Source organism: Pseudophryne corroboree, chromosome 2 (assembly GCF_028390025.1).
Source record: "Pseudophryne corroboree isolate aPseCor3 chromosome 2, aPseCor3.hap2, whole genome shotgun sequence".
Taxonomy (NCBI): Eukaryota; Metazoa; Chordata; class Amphibia; order Anura; family Myobatrachidae; genus Pseudophryne; species Pseudophryne corroboree.
In genome coordinates this window covers 486,132,191-486,155,975 of record NC_086445.1, presented here as the reverse complement: position 1 = coordinate 486,155,975, position 23,785 = coordinate 486,132,191, and the positions used below count along the sequence as shown (strand labels likewise).

At 50.6% G+C, this 23,785-nt stretch overlaps 1 protein-coding gene and 1 long non-coding RNA gene across 2 annotated transcripts in view; one reads left to right on the top strand and one right to left on the bottom strand.

Annotated features, from left to right (window-relative positions):
- The window catches only part of DOC2B (double C2 domain beta), a 1,147,407-nt gene that overhangs the window by 566,917 nt on the left and 556,705 nt on the right, over positions 1–23,785 (bottom strand). The window lies entirely within an intron of this gene.
- LOC135050899 (uncharacterized) lies at positions 2,319–22,601 on the top strand. Its single transcript, XR_010241908.1, has 6 exons — positions 2,319–2,374; positions 11,584–11,649; positions 16,783–16,839; positions 18,361–18,435; positions 20,138–20,194; positions 22,527–22,601. It is a non-coding gene; the product is annotated as an uncharacterized LOC135050899 (long non-coding RNA).

The window sequence follows — 23,785 nt, the reverse complement described above, 5'->3', positions numbered from 1 at the left end:
ACACATCTCTACCCCCGCTCAGCACACATCTCTCCCCCCGTTCAGCACACATCTCTTTCCCTGCTCAGCACACATCTCTCCCCCCGCTCAGCACACATCTCTCCCCCCGCTCAGCACACATCTCTTCCCCCTGCTCAGCACACATCTCTCCCCCCGCTCAGCACACATCCCTGTCCCCGCTCAGCACACATCTCTCCCCCCTCTCAGCACACATCTCCCCCCCCACTCAGCACACATCTCTCCCCCCACTCGGCACACATCTCCCCCCCGCTCAGCACACATCTCCCCCCCCCCGCTCAGCACACATCTCTCCCCCCAATCAGCACACATCTCCCCCCCCCACTCAGCACACATCTCCCCCCCACTCAGCACACATCTCTCCCCCCAATCGGCACACATCTCCCCACCGCTCAGCACACATCCCCCCCCCGCTCAGCACACATCTCTACCCCCGCTCAGCACACATCTCTCCCCCCGCTCAGCACACACATCTCTCCCCCGCTCAGCACATATCTCTCCCCCCGCTCAGCACACATCTCTCCCCCCGCTCAGCACACATCTCTACCCCCGCTCAGCACACATCTCTCCCCCCGCTCAGCACACATCTCTTTCCCTGCTCAGCACACATCTCTCCCCCCGCTCAGCACACATCCCTGTCCCCGCTCAGCACATATCTCTCCCCCCTCTCAGCACACATCTCTCCCCCCGCTCAGAGTCAGCACACATCTCTTTCCCTGCTCAGCACACATCTCTCCCCCCGCTCAGCACACATCCCTGTCCCCGCTCAGCACATATCTCTCCCCCCTCTCAGCACACATCCCCCCCCCCACTCAGCACACATCTCTCCCCCCACTCAGCACACATCTCTCCCACCGCCCAGCACACATCTCTCCCCCCGCTCAGCACACATCCCCCTGCTCAGAACGAATCTCTCCCCCCACTCAGCACACATCTCTCCCTCCTCTCAGCACACGTCTCTCCCCCCGCTCAGCACACAGCGCGATGTATGCTGAGTGTAGGGGGGGAAGTAAGCGATCGACTAAATTGTGCCTACATGCAGGCCAATCTAGTACCGGCAATAGCGCCGCACATCGCTATGGATCATAGACATGGAGAGATTCGTGCTTAATTTCTGTATGCCCCTTTAGACTACTTAAGGGGGGTACACATGGAGATCTGTTCTTAAAATCTAAGCAATCTGACTAAATTGCTTAGAAGGTAAGCACGGATCTCTTGCGTGTATGCCCCACAGCGATAGTGATGCGCAGCCCCCCCTCGCTAAGCACACATCGCGCTGTGCTGAGCGGTCACTGATAGATCGCTCAGCACACATCTCTGGGAAAATAAGAACATGTGTACTGGCCTTTAGAAAGAAAAAAATATATATTTGCTTTTTACAGTCCATTGCCCTTTTCAAAGGACTATCTCAAAAGCAATCAGTGTCCAGTCTCCTGACTCACATTAGATAAATATCTTCACCGCTGCCCGGGGAACCACACTCACCTCTGAGACCTGTGTGAAATCTCCTCACTGCTGCCCTGGGACCCCACTCACATCTGAGACACATGTGCCATCTTTTCACCCCTACCCTGGGATCCCACTCGCCTCTGGGGCTTGTGTGCCATCTCTGCTGCCCCAGGACCCCAATCACCTCTGGCACCATTGTGCCATCTGCTCACTGCTGCCCAGGGCATCTCACTCACCTCTTGGATGTGTGTGCCATCTTCTCACTGCTGCCTCAGGGACCCCACTCACATCTGGTACCTGTGTGTCATCTGCTCACTGCTGCCTCAGGGACCCCACTCACATCTGGGACCTGTGTGCCGTCTGCTCACTGCTGCCTCAGGGACCCCACTCACATCTGGGACCTGTGTGCCATCTCCTCACTGCTGCCTCAGGGACCCCACTCACATCTGGGACCTGTGTGCCATCTCACTGCTGCCTCAGGGACCCCACTCACATCTGGGACCTGTGTGCCATCTCCTCACTGCTGCCTCAGTGACCCCACTCACCTCTGGGGGTCTCATTTCCAAGGTCAGCACTGAGTTGGAAGATGAAGCTAGAGGTTACATAGCAATCAGGCTGGGAGGAGATGGACTGCCTTCCCTCATCTATGGAGGATTTACCACTAATTCATGGCTTAGCCTACAACACTGAACCAACAGTGCCAATATACATTTATTTACCGCGTTCATACAAAAAATCCCTAAATGATCATAATAAGAATACTATGCTATTATATAATTATATATCTGTACTAAGAATAAAATGAAATAAATCCAACTTGTAATATGCAATGTCCATTCTGCAATGACAGGTGAGAAGAGGAAGCGCTTTGAGGGGCCTGTTCTGGCCAATGATAAGGAGCTTCCCTGTAAGTATTATTTTCCTGTTTTCAATCTGCAATCTTTTTTTTGTGCAAATTGTGTTTTATTGACAAAAGGATAACAATACATAGCACATAAGAATTGCATGTAATACAAGAAGTAGTGTTACAAGTGCTGACATTTCAAGCGTAATCTAAGAATACAAAAAACAAGACATTCGATATTATTAGCTTACGTATCTTAAGATAATAAACTGCGTTATCTTAACGTGGTAAAAACAATAAGAAGAAAGATAATGGAACACACAGGAATCAAAAAATATAGGCAAGATAAGAGAAAGACAGAGAAAGAGGAAAGACACTATGATGACGTAGGGGAGGGGAGTCGCATAAGGGTTTTGTATTCCTGTGTACCTTTGAATTCCAGCCAGTCAAGCCAGACGGCAGCAAATCGAGAGGAAGACTGTACGGAGGAAGACGTCAAGTCCTCCATTACCATATAGTGATCGATTCTTTGGAACCACTTGGCAATGGGAGGCTGTGTCTGGGACCTCCAGAAGCACGGAATGGTCGACCTAGCGGCATTCATTAAGTGTCGCAATAAAGAATTTTTAAACTGAGTTAGAGGAAGGTCAATTAAATTAAGTAGCCAAAACTCAGGTGTCTCTGGTATAGGGAGCCCCGTGATACGCCTGGTGATAGAGTGGACCTGTTGCCAGAACGAAGCCAGTCCCGGACACCGCCACCAAATATGGCAAGGAGTGCCGCGAGACCGGCCACACCTCCAGCAGGTATCTGGAACACTCGGGAACATATGGTGGACTCGGTCTGGGCACCTATACCATCTCGACACCACTTTGTATTGAGTCTCCAATACTTGAAGTGAAGGCGAACTGGCAAATGTGAATTGAAAAATGCGGGACCATTGGTCAGGGGTCAGCTCCCTACCTAAGTCCTCATGCCACGCTGTTACGAATGTCAATGGTCGAGTGAGAGTGTGCACAAGGCAATGTTTGTACAACAAAGAGATAATGTGTCGTGGCAGATTTTCAGAGAGACATAAGGATTTGAAAACCGTCGGCCTCCATCCCACCGCGCGAGCTGGTGTTGCAGCAACATAATGCCGAATTTGTAGATACGCCCAGAAATAGTTATGCGGTAAACCACAGGATCGTTGCAAATCTGCGAAGGGATGGAATCCCAACGGTCCAATCAGGTGACTCAACCGAGAGATGCCAGCTTTGGCCCATACCAATGTCAGAGATAGGGAGAGAGGATTCGCGGGTAGGTCTGGGTTGAACAATAAAGGCATCGGTAAGGAGGGGCTCGAGCTGAAAGAATCTAAGTACCTAAATTTCTTCCATATCTTAAGAGTCGGGTTTAGGGTGGGATGTGTCATGTGTGGAATTTTCTTAAGCCAGGGAAGAATAAGTGAAGGAGTCCCCACAGACGTCTCTGCTATCAGCGGCCACTGTTTAGTATAGGGGGATCTAGACATATCTAGAATTCTGGACAGGTGCACAGCATAATAGTAACTAATAAAGTGAGGCAATTGTAAGCCCCCTTCCTTACGAGTACGTATCAGTGCGAATTGGGAGAGTCGATGCCTCTCTGCCCCCAAATAAAACGGCCAACAGATGACTGCAAAGTAGTGAAAAAGGAAGTAGGCACTGTTATGGGCAGCGTTTGCAGAAGATACAAGACTTTAGGGAGAATTGTCACTTCACCGTGTTAATCCTCCCCAGCCAAGTAAGTCGGAGTGTAGACCATTTATGAAAATCCGCAGTAATCTTATGGAGTAGAGGAAGAAAATTTACCCGGTATAAGTCAGTTAGGTCTTTAGTCAAGAGAACTCCCAAATACTTTAGCTGAGAAGGGTGCCACTGCAATGGGAACGAACCCCCAATCCCCTCAAGTACTCGCGAGGGCGTTGAAATATTCAAGGCAACGGATTTAGTGTAATTCACCTTGAAGTTGGAAAGCAAGTTAAACCTGTTGAATTCTTGCATAAGAGCTGGGAGAGAAGTCACAGGGTCCGTCAGAGTAGCCAAAAGGTCATCCGCATACAGTGCCAGCTTGTGCTCCCGCTTTCCGGCCCATACACCATGAATGTTAGGATTAGCCCGGTCGCTCTCGCAAGTGCTTCCATGTAGAGAACAAATATGAGCGGGGATAGGGGGCACCCTTGTCGCGTTCTGTTATGTATCAGAAAGGGGGCAGAGAAGGCACCATTCACACGAACCCTGGCTGACGGGCACTTATACCTAAGGCAGGTCGGGCCCAAACCCATGTGCTCAAGCAAGCCCACCATGAACTGCCAATCTATCCTGTCGAAGGCCTTCTCCGCGTCAGTGGACAGAAGGACCATAGGAGAGGACCCGCTTTGAACAAGGTGGATAAGATCTATAACTTTGGAAGTGTTATCCTTAGCCTCACGGCCCAATATAAAACCCACCTGGTCCCCATGTACCACCGATGGGAGAAGGCGGCCCAAGCGACCTGCAAGCAGTTTGGCAAAAAGTTTTATGTCGCAATTCAGGAGGGAGATAGGTCGGTAGCTCGAGCACTGGGCGGGGTCCTTACCCTCCTTTGGGATCACAGTTATATGTGCTTCCAGGGTCTGCGGAGAAAAGCCTTTCTCGGCAGAAATGGAATTGCACGCCTTCAAGAAAAGAGGTAATAGGGACTGTTTAAAGGTTTTATAATAACCGACTGGGAAGCCGTCCGGGCCTGGACTCCTCCCAGTCGGCGTAGCCGCCAGGGCTGTTTCCAGCTCTTCCATGGTAAAGGGCTGATCCAACGCATCGAGATCTGGTGCTTGTAATCTTGGGAAATCAACCTCCGCTAGATACCTCTGTATCAGAACCTTCAAATCAAGGGTGGCCCGGGGTGTTTGATCCTTTCTAAGATTATAGAGAGATTCATAATAATTTTGAAAGGAATGAGCAATCCGAGGCAATGTATATGCAGCACGGCCCCCTGGCTCCTTGATTGAGTGAACATAAGACTGCAGCCTTTGGGCCCTCAACGCCCTAGCGAGCATAGTACCCGGTTTGTTTCCCCACAAATAGAATTTGTGTCGACACTTAGTCATTCCCATTTTAGTTTTATCCCATAAAAATATATTAAGGGCTTGATGGGCTTCAGTTAGTTCCAGAAAAACCCCTTCATCAAGGGAAGACTGGTGCGAGGGGTGGTCTTCAGTATGCCGACTGACGGGATCCCGGCGCACAGTATACCGGCGCTGGGATCCCGACAGCTGGCATACCGACACTTATTCTCCCTTGTGGGGGTCCACGACCCCCCTGGAGGGAGAATAAAATAGTGTGGCGCGCGTAGCGCGCCACCGTGCCCGTAGCGTGGCGAGCGCAGCGAGCCCCCAAGGGGCTCATTTGCGCTCGCCACACTGTCGGTAAGCCGGCGGTCGGGCTCCCGGCGCCGGTATGCTGGGCGCCGGGAGCCCGACCGCCGGCATATCGTAGTGAACCCTGGTGCGAGGCCTCTAAAGTCGCTATACGTTCAATGAGCTGCAGCCTCCGTGTCGTTCGCTCCTTCTTAAGTTGAGAGCCAAGCTGTATACATCTACCTCGAATTACACATTTATGTGCTTCCCAAATCGTGATTGCACTAACATCCGGGGTGTCATTTGTCGCAATATAATCCGAGATGGCGGAGGTGAGTTTGTCCTTCAAACAAGGATCTTGAGTCAGGTAATTGTTAAACCTCCACGACCAGGGCGTGGGGGTGGTGGATTCAAGCGCAACAGAGATGTACACCGGAGCGTGGTCCGACCATGTGATGTGCCCGATTGTGCTCGAGGGAAACAAGTGTAGAGATCTATGTTCAACTAAGAAATAGTCAGGGCGTGAATACATGGTGTGGGGAGAAGAAAAGAAAGTGTAGTCTTTCCCCGTCGGATGCTGAGTTCTCCATAAATCCATCAACTGATACTCACGAAGAAGGCAGCACACACGACGGTGGTCACGTGTCGACCGTCTAGTTAAGGGAGGAAAACAGTCTACACCAGGGTCCAAGGACCAATTAAAATCGCCCCCATAACTAGACGCCCTTTTTAATGGGTTCTATCTGTCGTAATATTTTAGTAAAGAACTGTCTCTGGCGCTGAATGGGAGCATATATATTTACAAGAGTATAAACCTGGTTATATATTTTGCATTTAACAACCTGACATCGGCCTTCATCCAGAATTAAGTGAGATACGTCTGAAATCGGGACCCGACGTGACAATAGAATCGCGACCCCTAATGATTTATTAACAGAGTTACCATTACAAAAAAACCTGCGGGTAGTAGTAATTACCTAATTTGGGGGAGGCTTGTCTTTTAAAATGGGTCTCTTGAAGGAAAGCAATGTCTATGCGTTCTGCCCATAACTCCCGTAACAAAGTGGACCTTTTTTCGGGGATATTAAGTCCCTTCACATTGAAGGAACATAACCTAAGGTCAGAGGGCAGTCAAGAGGCTGAATTTGACATCCAGAAAGAATAAGCAGGGTAACATAGACTTACCGAGGATGTGGGGAGGGCAGGACATCCATCCACAGAGCGTGTGTCGAGCCGCAATGGTGATGAGTGGAGAAACCGAGAGAAGAAAGGAAAGGAAAGAGAACACGAAGAAGAAGAACATGTGGAGAAAAAACAACACAGAAAACATATGACCATATAACAACAGTAACATGTCCTGTAAAATAGCAACGTCACCGCCGTTCAGTCGTAGGGAGGATTAACCCACGACCTAAGAGCCAAAACAGGCAGGCGGCCTGACCCAACTGGGAAGTAGTAGTAACGACACAACCCAGGGACAATATCAAAGAAGTGCTGAACTAAGGAGACTCACGAGAAGAAGAAAAAAACAACAGAAAACCACAAATCGTAGCTATATATGGAAAACAGTCTCCCCTTATTATAGTGTATGCAGCGGGAAAACATATCTCTGTATAAACAAAGAAAAATAATCTTATAGAAAGCCATGGAATGCAATAATCCCAAACATCAAAATTACCAAAGGGGGGGGGGGGGTTCAAGGATGAAAGGGCAATATCACTAAGTGACTAAACGTAAATCTCTGGTATATAGGAGGAGCAATGACCTAGCTTTGAACTCCAGGATCGGCTCAACCTGATATCCAAGAATCAGGCAGTGCCGATCAGTGTTAGACTTTATCTGGTAACTTTATATCTGAGAAAGAGAAAATAACACAAATCAAGTCCCAGTTTCTCCATGATTCAGAGGCGACCGAGTCGATCCCCGTTTTCTGTTGTTGACCGGGGTCCAGGCTGGCCTTGGAGTCGGAGGCGTCGGTGGGTCCAAACGATGATAAGATTGAACCCAATCCGTTAAAGCTGGTTTAGGTATAGACAACGCTGAGCAAAAGGTATCCAAGTCATCTGGCATATGCAAGACAACCTGTCGTCCTTCAAAGGTTGCTTGAATATTGAAGGGGAAGCCCCACTGGAACCATATACCCTTCTCCTTGAGAGCCTCTGTCAGGGGTTTGAGAGACCTACGTTGCTGGAGTGTATACCATGACAAGTCTGGGAAGATCTGGATCACATTTCCGTTAAACTCCAACCGATCCAATTTACGGGCTTTACTAAGTATCTCTTCTTTTGTGTGATAATAGTGAAGTCGACATATCACGTCTCTGGGAGCTTCAGAAGAAAGACCTTTCGGCCGCAGTGCTCTGTGGGCCCTATAAAACAGTATGGTATTGTCCGGTTTCGCATCTATGATCTCATTGAATATCTTATTGAGGGCATCCAGGATACCCGGACCTTGTACATCCTCTGGCAGCCCCCGCATGCATAAGTTGTTTCTCCGGCCTCTATTGTCAAGGTCATCCTGTCGGCGCCACAGAGTCTTCAGTTCCTGGGCCTGAAGGGCAACTGTATCACAGAGTTTCCGTTGGAACGAAGAGACTTTGTCGACGTGATCTTCCACATCTGTGACTCGATGAGATATTTGGGAAATATCTGCCTGGAGGGCAGAGAACTCAGATTTAACCGTGTCGCGTATCTTTTGTTCCAAATCTAAAAAGTCTCGTTTAGTAGGCAGATCCTTTTTGGTAGGAAGTGCACGCAAATAGGTCAGAACATCAGCCATAGAAGCTTCAGGCCCATTGTCCAATGGAGAAGAGTCGGCTCCCGCCATCTCCCCGGTGTCGGCAATAGAGCCCGAAACAGAGGACGATGAACGAGTGACTTCACTTTCTATGTCTGGTTGAAGATAGCGAAAAAAGTTAGGTTGTATGGACTTGTCACTGGATTTCTTAGCCGCAGATGAGTGCCCCCCTTTCTTAGTTTTCCCCATCAGCAGACATGAAGCTCAATAATATACAGTGAAACAGGAAAAAGTCACTTAATTAGATCATAAGCATTCCATATTTGGCTTACAGAGTCCCTGCTGCATTATGAGTGTCCCGGGTTACGCCATCAGCCACCAATCCCCATCGTGTATGGGTGATTCAGGGGGTCATGGCGTGGGGCAAGGGCAAGATTCAAGGCATTAATGCTGCAGTGGGGAGGTCAAAGCAGACTGCGAAACACGTGTAGGTATCAATCAGAGGGTGCATGTAAACAGCAATCACTACAGGGAGTAGCAAGGATAATGCATCTAAAATGTTACAGCAGCCCTGACAGTGCCGTGAGTATGCTGGGGCAAGCGAGCATAAGCCTGGCAGCTATGTGCGCTATCAGCGTTCTGTGCACAGAATATGCTCCGTAGAATGCAAGATGTAATGAGATGAATGAGATGACCGCTGCTGTGCAGGGGGGCAGAGAGTCTCCCGGGTGTACCCGGTGGTGGCAGGCCACTATGAGGAGCCCTCGTCAATGTGGGGTATCCAGAGGTCTGGGATAATAGTGTGGGGAGTGTGAGGGAAAGGGGCTCTGGTCACTCCAAACCCTGGCTTCTATGGTGTGGGCGTGCAGCCCTTTTCCAAGATGGCGCCGCCACCTTCATCAGCAAGGCCTCGGTGCCCGAGATCTCTGGGTCTGGCCAGGAGGGTCCAAGCGTTGGTGGCAGTGGGGGATCCAAATATCCCAGCACCCGTCTGTGGAGGAGTGAGGGACCCGTTGCGCGTCTTCCGGCCCCCGGACACAGCTCACCAGGGCGCTGCGGACGCGTCCGCTCCGACCAGCGGGCTCCCGCTCCAGGTAGCGCAGCCTCAAGAGAGTCCACTGGAGACAATAGTCAGGCGGGGAGATCAGCGGAGACACAGCCGCGGGAGGGTGATGCCGTCTAATGCGCCCACAAGCGCCGAGAGTCCCACTTCCGGTCCGGAGCTAGCCCAAACTCAAGGCCCCGGCTTCTGGAGGATGGGGTGGGCCGCAACCCGCACGAGGGCAGGAGGCCCCCGCCGGCTCCGCAGACCAAACCACCCGTATCAGATGTGCCACGTAAGTCCAGCAGGTAGGCAACTGAGGCAGCAGCGGGCCCCAAATATGTTGGCTAAGCAGGCGGCTGGCAGGAGCTCTAGCTAGACACAGCCTCTCAGCCCAGCAGCCAGCCAATCTCTATTTTCCTGTTTTAACAAATTCGGCATGTGTATATAAGTACAATTCGGTGAAACTTAATGTCTTCTTGCCGCAAATAGTGACAATAAGAAATTATAATTATTGGGTCTAAAACCTCATAATTGATTAATATGCCCCTTTCTGAACAAGCAGCAGGCAACATCAGCATTTATTAAAGTGAATGCTTGTTATAAAACATACATATAGGTCCATTCATTTACATTATCTGATGATCAGCATCAGAGCACCATTATTAGATGTAAAGAACTTGTACTAAGGGGGTAATTCAGACCTGATCACTCACTAGCAATTTTTTGCAGCGCTGCGATCAGATTGTCGCTGCGTACAGGGGAGTGTATTTTAGCAGTGCAAGTGTGCGATCTCATGTGCAGCCGGGCGGTACAAAAAATATTTGTGCAGTTTCTGAGTTGCCCAGAACTTACTCAGCCACTGCGATCACTTCAGCCTGTCCAGGTCCGGAATTGACGTCAGACACCCGCCCTGCAAACGCTTGGCCACGCCTGCGTTTTTGCAACCACTCCCTGAAAACGGTCAGTTGCCGCCCACAAATGCCTTCTTCCTGTCAATCTCCTTGCGATCGGCTGTGCGAATGGGTTCTTTGCAAAACCCATCGCACAGCAACGACCCACTCTGTACCCGTGTGAAGCATCTGCGCATTGTGGTGTATGCGCAATTCTGACGTGATCGCAACGCTGCAAAAAAACGCTAGCTAGCGATCAGGTCTGAATTACCCCCTAAATCCATAATGAATGCATGTGCGCACCTGTCCTTAGCCTGAGTCATATCAGCTCCACTACTTGGCCCAGATGCTGCAGATGTCTCACAGGTCAGACTCTCCCCCTGCTCCATAAGTGCACTTACCAGTAACAGTAGGTGACAGGGTCACAGCAGTATGGTGACTGTAGGCTAGATACCAGTGATATCTCATATGCAGAGTTATATACATATCTGTGACCACACTTCCCCTATCCATACACTTGGTACCACAACCAAGGGCACCGACAGGTCTGCCAGGCCCTGGTACAAGAAGAGGGCATGGTCAAAGGAGGAGGCATAGCCAGACTCTCTACTTAAAAAAATAAATTATGATCTCCATGCAGCCACAAAGTGTATTGACTGCTGCTGCAGCGCCTCTCTCCCCAGCTCATCACACAGCTCTGCTGCAGCGGCAGTCAGCTCTCTCTTTCCCTGGATGGCTCTCTGCAATGGGGGAGGGGGGTCAGCTGGACCAGGGACCCCTTTAGTGCCCCTCCAAAAGGCCCAGGTAAAAAGTAACTGACCCCCGCCCTCTCTGCACCACTGTCCACAACTGGCAACATTATCAGTCTGCATGTGACCTAGCCCTATACCTGGCACACCAGCATCATCTTCAGTCTGCATGTACGCAAGTCCTATACCTGGTATATAATCTCCGTCAGACAACAGGTGTACTTAGCTGTGCGCACAGCTCTGTATAGCCCGCAATGCATTGTAACTCCCTTTATGAGCCTACAGGAGAATGCCTCGTGCCGCCAACTATACACATGTGGTGATGCGTCTGAGATGGTATGACTCTGCATTGGCCATTGCTGTGTATGCTTGGTTATGGAACACGTGCAGTGCGATAACATGCAATATATGCTCCACGCACAGACTTCAGCTCTGCATCAGCGCCTATGTGTGTAGGAGCAAATATAGAATAACATTTACATTGTACTTATCAGGTGCTAAGAAGAGGAGGCTGATACCATCGGAGGCGAGAAAGGAGAAAGGAGTCTCTTCTGGAATAGGTAATAATACTGTTCCCTACTTATTAGCTCAGTACTAAAGAGACAGGCATCTTCCAGAGGCACCTTCTAACAATGGTGGTATCTTACGGTAACACACAATAAGTATGTACTTCATACTGTAGGAAACTTCTATAATCTGAATATTAACATAAAATCAGTTGTCAACATTCTGCCTACATTTTCAATGTTGATATTATGACGATGTCGGCATTCTGTCAGTTTCAACATGTCAAACATATACCTTCACCTGTGTGCCATCTCCTCACCACTGCCCTGTGCACCGCACTAACCTCTGGGGGTCTCATTACCACTGAGTAGGAAGATGAGCTAGAGGTTATATGGCACTAGCAGCTAAAGTTATCGCACCTATCACCTATCAGCTTATTGCAGCCTGTGCGCTCCCATTTATCACACCCATCCTATTCCACAATGGAGATAATGGGATTTGCATACTAATTCTAGATGGCAAAAGATAAGTATAGGAGAAAATGTAGAAATCTGCTTGTACTCCTCCAATAAGCCAAACTAATATAGGAAAATATTATAGACTAGGCGATTCATCGCGCCCTACAGGCGCTCTTCACACCGTCGTTAGGGGCTTCGCCCCGTTAACCTCTGCACGGCTTTGCCGCGGGTCGGGGAGGGGGCAGTTAGCCGGGGTGGTGCGGTTGGGGGTGGGTGGGTGTGAGGATGCTATGGTTGCAGGGGCGGGTGGGGGAGGGGGAGGAGTGCCACGGGTGGTGGGTGGATGCGGTGGGTGCCGCGGGTGTTGGTTCTGCGGGTGGGGGAGAGGGTGGGAGTGCCGCGGGTGGGGTGCGAATGCGGTTGGTTGCCGCGGGTTTTGGTGCTACGGGTTGGGGGAGGGGGCGGAAGATCCGCGGGTGGGTAGCGCGGGTGTTTGTGCTCTGGGTTGGGGAGGGGACGGGAGTGCCGCAGGTGGTGCGCGTGTTGGTGCAGCGGGTGGGGGAGGGGGGGAGTGCCACGGCTGGTGGGTGGATGCGGTGGGTGCCGCGGGTGTTGGTGCTGCGGGTGGGGGAGGGGGTGGAGTGCCACGGGTGGTGGGTGGATGCGGTGGGTGCCGCGGGTAGGTGGCGCGGGTGTTGGTGCTGCGGGTGGGGGAGAGGGTGGGAGTGCAGCGGGCGGGGGGCGAATGCGGTTGGTTACCGCGGGTGTTGGTGCTACGGGTCTACGGGTTGGGGGCGGGAGTTCCGCGGGTGGGTGGCGCGGGTGTTTGTGCTCTGGGTGGGGGAGGGGACGGGAGTGCCGCGGGTGTTGATGCAGCGGGTGGGGGAGGGGGGGGTGCCACGGGAGGTGGGTGGATGCGGTGGGTGCCACGGGTAGGTGGCGCGGGTGTTGGTGCTGCAGGTGGGGGAGAGGGTGGGAGTGCCGCGGGTGGGGGGCGAATGCAGTTGGTTACCGCGGGTGTTGGTGCTGCGGGTGGGGGAGGGGGTGGAGTGCCACGGGTGGTGGGTGGATGCGGTGGGTGCCGCAGGTAGGTGGCGCGGGTGTTGGTGCTGCAGGTGGGGGAGAGGGTGGGAGTGCCGCGGGTGGGGGGCGAGTGCAGTTGGTTACCGCGGGTGTTGGTGCTGTGGGTGGGGGAGGGGGCAGAGTGCCACGGGTGGTGCGGGTGTTGGTGCTGCGGGTGGGGGTGGAGTGCCACGGGTGGTGGGTGGATGCGGTGGGTGCCGCGGGTAGGTGGCGCAGGTGTTGGTGCTGCGGGTGGGGGAGAGGGTGGGTATGGGGGAGGGGCAGGGTTGCAGCGGGTGGGGGAGGGGCGCGGGGTGCTGCAGGTGTGGGAGCTACGGGTGGGAGTGCCGCGGGTGGGAGCGGATGTGGGGGATGCGTTGGGTGCCGCTGGGGGGGGGGGGGCAGTGGGTGTTGGTGCTGTGGGTGGGGGAGGGGGCAGAGTGCCACGGGTGGTGCGGGTGTTGGTGCTGTGGGTGGGGGAGTGCCACAGGTGGTGGGTGGATGCGGTGGCTGCCGCGGGTGTTGGTGCTGCAGGTGGGGGAGAGGGTGGGAGTGCCGCGGGTGGGGGGCGAATGCGGTTGGTTGCCGCGGGTGTTGGTGCTACGGGTTGGGGGAGGGGGCGGGAGTTCCGTGGGTGGGTGGCGCGGGTGTTTGTGCTCTGGGTGGGGGAGGGGACGGGAGTGCCGCGGGTGGTGCGAGTGTTGCTGCTGCGGGTGGGGGAGGGTGGGGAGTGCCACGGGTGGTGGGCGGATGCGGTGGGTGCCGCGGGTGTTGGTGCTGCGGGTGGGGGAGAGGGTGGGAGTGCCGCGGGTGGGGGGCGAATGCGGTTGGTTACCGCGGGTGTTGGTGCTACGGGTTGGGGGCGGGAGTTCCGCGGGTGGGTGGCGCGGGTGTTTGTGCTCTGGGTGGGGGAGGGGACGGGAGTGCCGTGGGTGTTGGTGCAGCGGGTGGGGGAGGTGCCACGGGTGGTGGGTGGATGCGGTGGTTGCTGCGGGTGTTGGTGCTGCGTGTGGGGGAGGGGGTGGAGTGCCACGGGTGGTGGGTGGATGCGGTGGGTGCCGCGGGTAGGTGGCACGGGTGTTGGTGCTGCGGGTGGGGGAGAGGGTGGTAGTGCCGCGGGTGGGGGGCGAATGCGGTTGGTTGCCGCGGGTGTTGGTGCTACGGGTTGGGGGAGTGGGCGGGAGTTCGGCGGGTGGGTGGCGTGGGTGTTTGTGCTCTGGGTGGGGGAGGGGACGGGAGTGCCGCGGGTGGTGCGCGTGTTGGTGCAGCGGGTGGGGGAGGGGGGGAGTGCCACGGGTGGTGGGTGGATGCGGTGGGTGCCGCGGGTGTTGGTGCTGCGGGTGGGGGAGGGGGTGGAGTGCCACGGGTGGTGGGTGGATGCGGTGGGTGCTGTGGGTAGGTGGCGCGGGTGTTAGTGCTGCGGGTGGGGGAGAGGGTGGGAGTGCAGCGGGTGGGGGGCGAATGCGGTTGGTTACCGCGGGTGTTGGTGCTACGGGTGGGGGAGGGGGCGGGAGTTCTGCGGGTGGGTGGCGCGGGTGTTTGTGCTGTGGGTGGGGGAGGGGACGGGAGTGCCGCGGGTGGTGTGGGTGTTGGTGCAGCGGGTGGGGGAGGGGGGGAGTGCCACGGGTGGTGGGTGGATGCGGTGGGTGCAGCGGGTGTTGGTGCTGCGGGTGGGGGAGGGGGGGAGTGCCACGGGTGGTGGGTGGATGCGGTGGGTGCGGCGGGTGTTGGTGCTGCGGGTGGGGGAGAGGGTGGGAGTGCCGCGGGTGGGGTGCGAATGCGGTTGGTTGCCGCGGGTGTTGGTGCTACGGGTTGGGGGAGGGGGCGGGAGTTCCGCGGGTGGGTGGCGCGGGTGTTTGTGCTCTGGGTGGGGGAGGGGACAGGAGTGCCGCGGGTGGTGCGCGTGTTGGTGCAGCGGGTGGGGGAGGGGGGGGGAGTGCCACGGGTGGTGGGTGGATGCGGTGGGTGCCGCGGGTGTTGGTGCTGCGGGTGGGGGAGGGGGTGGAGTGCCACGGGTGGTGGGTGGATGCGGTGGGTGCTGCGGGTAGGTGGCGCGGGTGTTGGTGCTGCAGGTGGGGGAGAGGGTGGGACTGCAGCGGGTGGGGGGCGAATGCGGTTGGTTACCACGGGTGTTGGTGCTACGGGTGGGGGAGGGGGCGGGAGTTCCGCGGGTGGGTTGCGTGGGTGTTTGTGCTCTGGGTGGGGGAGGGGACGGGAGTGCCGCGGGTGGTGGGTGGAGACGGTGGGTGTTTGTGCTACGGGTGGGGGAGGGGGCAGGAGCAGTGGCGCCACAACGTGGGTGCGGGGAGTGCGGCCCGCACCCGGGTGTTACCCTCTGAGGGGTGACACCAAAGTGCCGGCTCCTGTCACAGCGCAGAAGCCAGCACTGCAGATTCAGCAGTGTCCCCCGAACTACAACATGCCGAAAATGGGGGTCGGGACGTGAAGCCACGCCCCCTTCTGCGAAGCCACGCCCCTTTTCGCCCGCGACCGCAGCGGGTGTTAGAAAAGTGAAGACTGTGGGCGGGAGTGCTGCGGATGTTGGTGCTGCGGGAGGGGACGGGAGTGCCGCGGGAGGGGGGCAGATGCGGGTGGTTGCCGCGGGTGGTTGCCGCGGGCGGGTGGGCGGGCGGGCGGGAGGGGGGGGGCAAGTCACTGTTCAGCATGTCTCCCTGACTCAGTTGCAGCCGCAAGACTGTGAGGCGGGTAATGTGAGTTCCGCTCACAGTCAGCGGCTGCGGTGTCACCACTCACCAGGGGCAGTACGGGGAGAAGGGAGACAGGGGACTGGGCGGAGAGAGGGAGGGGACTGTTCCTGGCCAGATCTGTGCCTGTGACTCCGCCCAGCGTTACGGCCAGCACAGAGTCACAGAGTTGGGCAAATATATAGGAGAAGTCTATTAGTGACCATAATAACACTATTTGGTGTCATTAAATTGGCTCAAATGTCTGTTAGATGCATTTTTTTTAAATGTTAAAAAAATTATAGAAATCTATTTTTTTGTTCAGCAAAATAAGTGCTCTCATTAAATCCGGGCTACATAAAAATGGGTATAAGTATATTTTTGGGTCATTTTAGATGACTTTAAAAAAAAACATTTAAAACAAACCGATTACTCTCACCTGCAAGTCTAAAAACACTTATTCCACTCATAAAGCACCCCAACATACCTGTCCCATCCTTGTACACCAATTTCCATAACTTTGCATTTTTGACCCGAAAAATGATATGTCATTATTGGCCAATTAGAAATAATTGAAAATATTGAAGTGCCTAATTAGTCATTCATGGGTGTGTCCCAGGAGTTCTAAACCAAATCCTGACATTTTATCTTAAAATAGGGATTTTGCACTACTTATCCCCTGCTCAGAGATGGTGAAGAGAAATTTGCAATAAACTCTATGGAGACTTTTAGCCTTGAACTTTCCACAGCTAACTGGATACCAAGTTATAGCAAATGCAACAAAATATCGCAAAACCGCGTTATTGTAGCTAATTGGATACCCCCATAGTCTACAACAATGAACCGATAGTGAAAACATATAAATCTTTATTTACATGTTCATACAAAAAATACTATGCTATTATATGATTATATATCTGTACTAAGAATAAAATGACATAAATCTAACGTAAAATATGCAATGTCCATTCTGCAATGACAGGAGAGAAGGGGAAGCGGTTCTCTGGACCATTCCTATCCAGGGATAAAGAGACTCCCTGTAAGTATTATTTTCATGTTTTTACAAATAAGTTTTTGCTTGACAGATCAGATTATAATGGGTCAGATAATGGGATCACTACATGTGACATAAATCATTGAGTAACAAGTGAGATAAGAGATGTATTGGGTAATTCAGACCTGATCACTGCTGTGTGTTTTCACACAGCGGGCGATCAGGTCTGTACTGCGCATGCGTATGCACTGTGTTGCGCCAGCGTGTTGGACGACTGCACTGGGCATTGGTGCATAGCGACGGGATGGTGCGAAAAAAGTGATCGCACGGGCGATTGGAAGGTGACTGACAGGAAGAGGCCATTTGTGGGTGGCAACTGACCGTTTTATTGGAGTGTTCAGGAAAATGCAGGAGGGACCAGGCGTTTTGAGGGAGGGTTTCTGACGTCAGCTCCGGCCCTGATCATCGCAGCGGCTGAGTAAGTCCTGGGCTGAGCAGAAACTATACAAACTGATGTTTGTGCAGTTCTGCTACAAATGCGATCGCACACCTGCACACAGCTAATAGCCTCCCCCTGTAGGCGGCAACTACCTGATCGCAGGGATGCAAAAAACGCACCCTAGCGATCAGGTCTGAATTACCCCCTAGTTAGACCATCCAGGGGCACAGCAGGAGCCTAAGAGGATGGTATAAAATGCTTGATTTCAGAAAAAGAAAACACTTTCTGCAATAAGCTGCTACAGATACATCTTTGTGATGATTGGAATCTTTGTCTCTTCATTATCAGTAATGGGTCTGTTACATGTGCGGAAACTCCAGCTTCTGCATGTCTTTTGTAACAGGCCCATTCATTATAATGGGACTTATAAGGAAGATGTTGGTCCTCAGAGCTCAGCTCCCTCCTACAGTATGTGAGTGGCAGATTACAGATACTGTAGGTATTCAGTCTGATTCCTCTGATGCCTCAGCACTGAATGTCCTGTGTCTGTAGCATGTGTGAGCTCAGGTCACGTATGCACTGTCACCTGGATCCTTAGGATATTTTGGGTGGCTCTGCCGGTAGCAAGGTGCATGCCAACAGTTTCCTTTGGCTCATAGTTGCCTACCTGCATCACAGCAGTATACTGACCATAGACTGGGCCACTGATACCAATAATATCCCATATGCAGAGTTATACACATCTTTGTGACCGCCCTGCCCCTATCCATACACTTGGTACTATGGCCAGCTCCATTATCAGTCTGCATATGAGCCAGCACTATACCCGATACAAAAGATCCGTCAGACAACAGGTGTACTTAGGTGTGTGCACAGCTCTGTATAGCCCGCAATGCATTATACCTCCCTCTATGAGCCTACAGGAGAATGCCTAGTGCCGCCAACTCTACACAAGTGGTGTTGTGTCTGAAATGGTATGGCTCTGCATTGCCCATAGCTGTGTATACTTGGTCATGGAAAACGTGCAGTGCGATAACAAGCAACATATGTTCCGCGCAGACCGCTCTGCATCAGCCCCTATGTGTATAGGAGTAAATATGGAATAACATTTACATTGTACTTATCAGGTGCTAAGAAGAGGAGGCTGGAAACACTGGAGGAGGGACAGCAGACACCGGCCAAAGCAGTCTCTTCCGGAATAGGTAATAATACTGTTCCCTACTTATTAGCTCAGTACTAAAGAGACAGGCATCTTCCAGAGGCACCTTCCAGCAATGGTCATGTCTTACACTAACACACAATAAGTATACTTTATACTGTAGGAAACTTCTATAACCTGAATATTAACATGGTCAGACTGTCAACATTGATGGGATGTTGACAAGTCAAATGTCGACACTGACATAATGTTGATAGTGCCAGTATGTCGACATTGTGAGTTAGCATGTTGACAATCTGGTTTTCAATAGAGTTATCAAATAACCTTAACCCTGACTGCACCATAAACATAACCCTAAAATCAGTTGTCAACATTCTGTCTATATTTTCAATGTTGATATTATGACGATGTCGGCATTCTGTCAGTGTCAACATGTCCAACATATACCTTCACCTGTGTGCCCTCTCCTCACCACGGCCCTGTGCACCGCACTAACCTCTGGGGTTACCACTCATTACCGCTGAATAGGAAGATGAGCTAGAGGTTATATAACACTAGTGGCTAAAGTTATCGCACCTATCACCTACAGACCCTCCAACATGACCCGCCCCACTAGGTACAAAATGCTCTGTTTCTGGACTTCCCTCTTAATTTATGATTTCCATCACCTGTGGTGAACTAGTTAAATGATAAGAAAGCTGTTTCCTCACAGGGGATGGCAATAATAAATTAAGAGGAAAGTCCAGAAACAGAGCATTTTGTACCTAGTGGGCGGGTCATGTTGGAGGGTATGCACCTATCAGCTTATTGCAGCCTGTGCACTCCCGTTTATAGCACCCATCCTATTCCAAAATGGTGATAACAGGATTCGCATAATTCTAGCCAGCAAAATCAGAGATAAGTATAGGAGAAATTGGGAAATCTGCCTGTACCCCTCCAAGAAGCCAAACTAATAGAGGAAAATATTATAGAAGTCTATTAGTGGTCATAATAACACTATTTGGAGTCATTAAATTGGCTCAAATGTCTGTTAGATGCATTTTTTAATGTGAAAAAATGATAGCTATTTTTTTGTTCAGCAAAATAAGTGCTCTCATTAAATCTGGGCTACATAAAAATGGGTATAAGTATATTTTTGGGTCATCGTAGAGGACTTTAAAAAAAAGTGGAAATGGACTGATTACTCCCACCTGCAAGTCTAAAAACACTTATTCCACCCAGAAAGCACCCCAACATACCTGTCCCATCCTTGTACCCCAATTTCAATAACTTTACATTTTTTTTATCCCAAAAATTATATGTCATTATAGGCCAATTAAAAATAATTGAAAACATCTAAGTGCCTAATTAGTCATTCATGGGGGTGTCCCAGGAGTTCTAAACCAAATCCTGACAATTTATCTTAAAATAGGGATTTTGCACTACTTATCCCCTGCTCAGAGATGGTGAAGATAAATTTGCGATAAACCCTATGGAGACTTTCAGCCTATAACTTTTCACAGTTAATTGGATACCAAGTTATAGCAAATGCAATAAAATATTGCAAAACCACGTTATTGTGGCTAATTGGATACCCCCATAGTCTACAACAATGAACCGATAGTGAAAGCTTACAGTATAAATCTTTATTTACATGTTCATACAAAATATACTATACTATTATATGATTATATATCTGTGCTAAGAATAAAATGAAATAAATCGACTGTAACTTAAAATATGCAATGTCCATTCTGCAATGACAGGACAAAAGAGGAAGAGGTACTCTGGTCCTGTCCTATCAAAGGATACAGAGTCTCCCTGTAAGTGTTATTTTCCTGTTTTTACAAATAAGTATTTGCTTGACAGATCATAATTATTATGGGTCAGATAATGGGATTACTACATGTGGCATAAAGTGAGTAACAAGTGAGATAAGAGATGTAGTTAGACCAGTCAGGGGCACATCAGGAACCTTAGAGGATGGTATAAAATGCTTGATGTCAGAAAAAGAAAAGACTTTCTGCAATAAGCTGCTACAGATACATCTTTGTGATCATTTGAATCATTGTCACTTTATTATCAGTAATGGGTCTGTTATAGGTGCGGAAACTCCAGCTTCTGTATGTCTTTTGTAACAGGCCCGTTCATTATAATGGGCCTAATGGGGATGTGGTGGTCCTCAGAGCCCAGTTTCCTCCTACAGGAAGGAGTGCCAGCTTGCAAGTAGGTATCCACTGAATGTCCTGTGGCTGTAGCATGTGTGATCTCATGCCCTGTCAGCCGGATCCTTAGGATATTTTGGGTGTCTACTGGCAGCAAGGTGCATGCCAACAGTTTCCTTTGGCTCATAGTTGCGTACCTGCATCACAGCAGTATACTGACCATAGACTGGGCCACTCATACCAATAATATCCCATATGCAGAGTTATATACATCTCTGTGACCACTATCCATACGCTTGGTTCCATAACCGGCTTCATTATCAGTCTGCATGTGACCGAGTTCTTTACCTGGCAGACCAGCATCATTATCAGTCTGCATGTGAGCCAGCCATATCTATGCCTGGTACAAAAGATCCGTCAGACAACAGGTGTACTTAGGTGTGTGCACAGCTCTGTATAGCCTGCAATGCATTGTAACTCCCTCTATGAGCCTACAGGAGAATGCCTAGTGCCGCCAACTCTACACAAGTGGCTATGCGTCTGAGATGGTATTGCTCTGCATTGCCCATAGCTGTGTATACTTGGTCATGGAACACGCGCAGTGAGATAACATACTGTATGCTCCGTGCACAGATTACAGATCTGCATAAGCCACTATGTGAATTGGATAAATATAAAATAACATTTACATTGTACTTATCAGGCTGCAATAAAAAACGCTATTAAGAGGCGCGGGCACCCAATGCACCAGCTTCCAGAGCAGGAAATAATACTGTTCCATGTTTATTATTAGCTCAGTAATAAAGAGACAGGCATTTTCCAGAGACATCTTCAAACAATGGTGGTGTCTTACGCTAACACACAATAAGTATACTTTATACTGTAGGAAACTTCGATAAAGTGCTTCCCTAATGAAAGAATAAAATGCATACACAGGTTATTGGGAGCTGAATGTCAGGAACGTACATACCTCCCAACGGTCCCACAGCTGTGAGAGTGCTACAGTAATGCAGATAGGGGCGCTGCAAGGCCCCACCCCCTTTCCTCATTAGGCTCTGCCCCTTTATCAGATGCGCTCACCTTTTGCGCACACATGGTCCTGGTTCTTGGGACAGGTATGTTGGGAGGTATGGGCAAGTATAATGCAGGGTTTATTCTTTATCAGGGTACAGTACATGTAACCTATATGTACTGTATAGAGGGAGCAGTTTGATGAGATCTGAGGGCAAGGTCCAATGCTGGACCTGAGATCAAGCACTCAGCAATGTCCCATCTCGTACTATTGTTACCCGATTGCTTAGACATGCTGAACAGGTATATAATAAGGTGGGGGATAATCTTATTAGCAGCTAGTCTCTAAAGTACAGTATATAGAACAACAGCAGTCAGTAATCCACCCATGTGCCCTCTAATTTATAGAATGTTGTCCATTACATACAATGTATCTCCATTTTTTATTTACAACTCTATGTAAACTGTCTGAAATTCCTCCAAAAGTTACTAAGGGACAGATTTAGCATTCAATATTCATGGGATATCCCCTGACAACAGCCATGATCAGAGAGTACCCACAAATATTAAGGATGCCCCAGATGTACCATGGAGGGATCGCAGCAGGTATCTCCCATATGTGCACACAAATAACATCAGAGGGTGCACAATACAATCAGAGTTATACTTCACTAGCTGATCTAGTTTCATCAGATTGCTAAGGGAAGAATTAGTGGAGGTTTATATATGTATTTTATCTCCATGTAATATGTATATGTTACATAGATATTCATTAGGCTATTGTACAAATGTGGCAAACTTTAAACTGACATGTAACACATCAAATACAACTGCAAGGGGAAGCAATGTGTTACATGTCCATTTATATATTGCTACATGTGGAGAAAAATAATTTTCAGAGAAAAAGTATTACTTTTGCTTAGGTAGAAAATAAATGATGCAGCGTGTTTAATATGACTCAAAACTATTTTCTTTGCAGATAAGACCAGCGGAAGCCAGAACACCTTGCCTTGGGGAGAAACACCTTTACCACCTGCCTGCCCTCTCATCCATCTATCTATATATATATATATATATATTTTTATATATATATATATATATATATATATATATATAAATATGTATATATATATATTTATATATATAGATATATATATAAATATATATATCTATATCAGTGGCGTGCGGTGAGGTCAGTGGCTGGTGAGGCACTGCAGCCATAATGTCCTTCGAGTACCGCAGATGACTCCTACAGCCCCCGAGCCAATGCCCGCTACTGCCACCGCCCCCGCCAATGACCGCAGCCTGTCTGCTCATCAAACTTGTGATGAGCAAGAGGCTAATATATTATCAATTTTTATACATTTATGGATAAGAAAGAGGAGGAATATGGGGAGATGGAAGAGAGAGGAGAAGCATGGAGATGTGAGGAACAGGGGGAGACAGGAGAAAGAGGATGAATAGAGAGAGACAGCAGATAGAGAGAGGAATAGGGGGAGACAACGCAAAGGGAGACAGGAGGAATGAGGGAGAGGGCAGTCAGAGAGAGAAGGAATAGGGGGAGAAGGAAGAAAGACGAGGAATAGGGGGAAACGGCAGACAGAGAGTGAGGAATAGGGGGAAACAGCAGACAGAGAGTGAGGAATAGGGGGAAACGGCAGACAGAGAGTGAGGAATCGGGGGAAACGGCAGACAGAGAGTGAGGAATCGGGGGAAACGGCAGACAGAGAGTGAGGAATCGGGGGAAACGGCAGACAGAGAGTGAGGAATCGGGGGAAACGGCAGTCAGAGAGTGAGGAATCGGGGGAAACGGCAGACAGAGAGTGAGGAATCGGGGGAAACGGCAGACAGAGAGTGAGGAATCGGGGGAAACGGCAGACAGAGAGTGAGGAATCGGGGGAAACGGCAGACAGAGAGTGAGGAATCGGGGGAAACGGCAGTCAGAGAGTGAGGAATCGGGGGAAACGGCAGACAGAGAGTGAGGAATCGGGGGAAACGGCAGACAGAGAGTGAGGAATCGGGGGAAACGGCAGTCAGAGAGTGAGGAATCGGGGGAAACGGCAGACAGAGAGTGAGGAATCGGGGGAAACGGCAGACAGAGAGTGAGGAATCGGGGGAAACGGCAGAAAGAGAGTGAGGAATAGGGGGAAACGGCAGACAGAGAGTGAGGAATCGGGGGAAACGGCAGACAGAGAGTGAGGAATCGGGGGAAACGGCAGACAGAGAGTGAGGAATCGG